We start from the raw sequence: 4,016 nt of genomic DNA on the forward strand, positions 1-4,016 counted from the left end.
ATGAAAGTGGGATACTGGGTTGGGACTCACCGGGAGGAGTTTTTGAGTCCGCTTTGGAGACAGGGATGTGGAAGAAGTGTCACTTTTGATCACAGTGCTGAGGTGCGCATGGCAGAGCAGTCCCGGTGGGTCTCGTGTCACTTGTCTGTTGTGCGTTCTGTGTGTTTGGGTGTCTCATGTCTTTTAGCTTAGCCCTTTGAGGGGCCTATCAGAAACCCATGCATCATTCTTAGCATCTGTGATCTCTGCCTTCCTTGGCCTGGCACCGATGCCATAGGACTTTTGACTCGGGAGCTCAGGCATCAGAATCGCATCTCTCTTTAGAAGCATCCGGTCAGATGTCTTTTCAGGTCTTGTACTGAGCTGTATGGACAGCTGCGCCGCACAAGGATACATTACGGCAGATTAGGAGTCTTAAGAATGTGAGGACAGGTAGAGGATTCTGACCGTAGGATTCACAGGCATCCATCTTTGCAGTTTCTTGGAATAAATATTTCAGTTAGCACCTTCTTCCTCCAGGGTTCTCTGAGCCTCATCAGCTCGCCATCGCTCTCGACTCGGTCATCTCGCTTTGCATTCTTTTGGTCCTTGCAGTCATTCTTCTTGCCAAGAGATTGCTATCCCTGTTGTGTCCCCCATTGTTTGTCACGTCCCGTCCTGTGTCACGGGTGTGTGCACATATTTGTGCCGGCGACGCTCTGCCCTGCTGCGTAGCCTGGTGCGATAGGACGAGTCCCGGGGATTGAACTTTGTAAGGTGGTGTGTAGTCGGACTCTAGATGGTATTCCTAGATTGACACGGGATGTTTGGAGCTGTGAAGTTATCCTGCAGCCCTTTGACTTTTGTCTTAACTTCCTTTCAGGTGCTGATGCATTATATCCTTGGCAGAGCAACCCATCCCAGGCTCGTGGGTTCCCCTGAGCAGGTCAGTCACTGTTTGTATGTGCAGAGGAAACATAAATGGTGACTATGTTACAGCACTGTTCTGTTTTTATTTTTAGGAAGTCAAGGCAGATAGCAGCAGTCAAGGCCAAGTGGGCAAGGTGAGCAGTGAGTTGTGTTCAGAAGTAGTTGTTATTGCTCAAGTCTCACTTTCTGGTGCAACTCTAAGCCTCCATTCTCGTTTGTTTGCTTTAGGTAATTGACTCGGCATATGTCCAGCCCCCGTCACACACCGGCCAATGCACCGGGTTTCCTGCACATGGGGCCTTGTGGAAGTATTACAGGACTCTGCGATGAAGCATTTAAATCTTCTATTTCACCATCCTATCTGGGTAGCCATCAGGACCTGCCAAGGAGTTGTGGTGAGTCGGGGAGGTAGGGAGCAGGAGCGAGGGTCCACTCAGGTTTCAGCAATGCCAAATCAAGTTGTCTCTGCTTAATCTAGGCAGACCCTGCGACAATGGCGTCAGCCTCCGAGCACGGCCAAAGCGTGCGGCCCGAGGACCTGGGCATTCTTAAGAATGTGGTGAGTAGCAGACTTGTTTGGTTTTGGCCAATGTGCTGCTAAGCTTGTGCACTGATGTTTGGTTTTCTTTCTCTTGGCAGAGTAAGATACAACAGCCCAGTGCCAGCAGGGACTGCTCAGATGGCGAGGCTGCTTTCTTTCGCACCTGACACAGATTGGCATGCCCACCTGCCTGAGAGATGAGTAGAGGGCTGCGACGCGCAGAGGGGATGAAAGTGGGGTGCTGGCTTGGGACTCCCCGGGAGGGATTTTTGAGTCCACTTTGGAGACAGGGATGTGGAAGAAGTGGCCCCTTAGGCCATGTAAAGGGAAAGTGTCACTTATGATCACAGTGCTGAGGTGCTCAGGGCAGAGCAGTCCCGGTGCGTCTCGCGTCACTTGTCCGTTGTGTGTTCTGTGTGTTTGGGTGTCTCATGTCTTTTAGCATAGCCCTTTGCGGGGCCTATCAGAAACCCACGCATCATTCTTAGCATCTGTGATCTCTGCCTTCCTTGGCCTGGCACCGATGCCATAGGACTTTTGACTCGGGAGCTCAGATAGGCATCAGAATCGCATCTCTCTTTAGAAGCATCCGGTCAGATGTCTTTTCAGGTCTTGTACTGAGCTGTATGGACAGCTGCGCCCCAGAAGGATCCATTGTGGCGGATTAGGAGTCTTAAGAACGTGAGGACAGGTAGAGGATTCTGACCGTAGGATTCACAGGCATCCATCTTTGCAGTTTCTTGGAATAAATATTTCAGTTAGCACCTTCTTCCTCCAGGGTTCTCTGAGCCTCATCAGCTCGCCATCGCTCTCGACTCGGTCATCTCGCTTTGCATTCTTTTGGTCCTTGCAGTCATTCTTCTTGCCAAGAGATTGCTATCCCTGTTGTGTCCCCCATTGTTTGTCATGTCCCGTCCTGTGTCACGGGTGTGTGCACATATTTGTGCCGGAGCCGCTCTGCCCTGCTGCGTAGCCTGGTGCGATAGGACGAGTCCCGGGGATTGAACTTTGTAAGGTGGTGTGTAGTCGGACTCTAGATGGTATTCCTAGATTGACACGGGATGTTTGGAGCTGTGAAGTTATCCTGCAGCCCTTTGACTTTTGTCTTAACTTCCTTTCAGATGCAGAAGGATAAAATCCATGGCAGAGCAACCCATCCCGGGCTCGTGGGTTCCCCTGAGCGGGTCAGTCATGGTTTGTGTCTGCAGTTGAAGTGTAAACGGTGTCTCTGTTGCAGCACTGTTCATTGCCTTTTTTTTTTTGTTTTTTTTTAGGAAGTCAAGGCAGATATCAGCAGTCAAGTTGAGGAGGGCAAGGTGAGCAGTGATCAAAAGATGCCAGCATTTGTTATTGCTGAGGCCTCTATTTCTGGTGCAACTCTAAGCATCCACTGTTGTTTTTCTGTTAGGTGGTCCACTTGCAACTTCTCCCGGCCAAAGATGCCCGATGCCAGGTGGGTGCAAGCTTTAGGTATAGGTGTGGCATACTTGTCAGATCAGGGAGGTTGTGTTTTCCCAGTATCTCAGCATCCTTTTTTGCTTTGTTTCCTTACAGGTGCTGTCACTGCCCTAGGTGTGCCAAGGAACAGAGGCAAGCGGGTGAGTCGGTGTTTAGGCAGGATGACTCATAGGTGAGTGTTCCGTAGCAGCATGCTAAGCGTGTACCTTTTATTTTTGCAGGTATCTTCTGGCCAGCCTCTGGAGTCGAATCAAGATTTGAGGTGAGCTGGGACAGTGGTGTGGAGGAGTCCCGGGGATTACTCATTTTGAGGGCAATAGTCACCTTTTCTCTTTTCTCTTAGGTACCGTGAGGAGGTTTGTAGGCAAAGTTTGGAAACGGCTGCACCAAAGCACATGTCTCAATGTCCACATCCAGCTGACGATGGATTTTGTTCGCTCATCTTCCAAAAGCTAAGTGTTGGGGCGAGTAGTTGGGAGAAGGGGAAAAACCTTTGCTATCACAGGAGGCAGTTTAATGTTAGCTTAGCAGAGAGGTCTGTGGTTGGATGGGGCCCTTTGGAAGTAAAGGGATAGGGCTTGTCCTCAGCCTCAGCAGAGCCTTTGGCGGGCAGGGCAGTTCCGATCCATCTCTGCATTCTCTTTGAACGTTTCTCTGTGAACGTTGCGTCGTCAGCCTTCTTCGACTCTCAGCGTCGTTGTGGATCTTTCCCCTGAGGAGCTCGCCTTCAGGCCTGGAGCTATAGCCACGGTCACCTGGCAGTCTTCGCTTCCTTCTCTAGGCGTACCGAGCCTTTTGAGCATCCTCCTAACTGCTTTGACACTAACTTCTTTTAAGGAGTTATGTTTCATCATCACGTGCTGTCCTAGGGCTTTCTTTCCTTTGGCATCATCAGCCTGTGGCTCATCTTGCGCTAGGAATCTTGGGTCCATAAGGTGAAACTGCCAGGCGGTTTCCACTCGTGTCTGTGTTATGTCGTCCGTGTCTGTGTTATGTCGTCCGTGTCCATTGTCTTCTGTGCCGTAGGCCTTTGTTACATCTCGATGCTTTGTCGGCATCATTCCGCATCATATCGGCCGCATTTTACTCATGTTCCTCCCCGGATAGC

The 4,016-nt window shown here is 50.5% G+C and overlaps 1 long non-coding RNA gene across 2 annotated transcripts; it reads left to right on the plus strand.

The window, feature by feature from the left end:
• Positions 1-370: 370 nt before the first annotated feature.
• On the plus strand, positions 371-2,345 carry LOC119710597. Of its 2 annotated transcripts, XR_005259580.1 has the most exons (5): positions 371-925; positions 1,002-1,043; positions 1,138-1,304; positions 1,388-1,468; positions 1,549-2,345. It is a non-coding gene; the product is annotated as an uncharacterized LOC119710597 (long non-coding RNA). The 2 variants fall into 2 exon arrangements; XR_005259579.1 differs by having other exon boundaries at positions 1,138-1,468.
• Positions 2,346-4,016: the final 1,671 nt, after the last annotated feature.

Source organism: Motacilla alba, chromosome 21 (assembly GCF_015832195.1).
Source record: "Motacilla alba alba isolate MOTALB_02 chromosome 21, Motacilla_alba_V1.0_pri, whole genome shotgun sequence".
Taxonomy (NCBI): domain Eukaryota; kingdom Metazoa; phylum Chordata; class Aves; order Passeriformes; family Motacillidae; genus Motacilla; species Motacilla alba.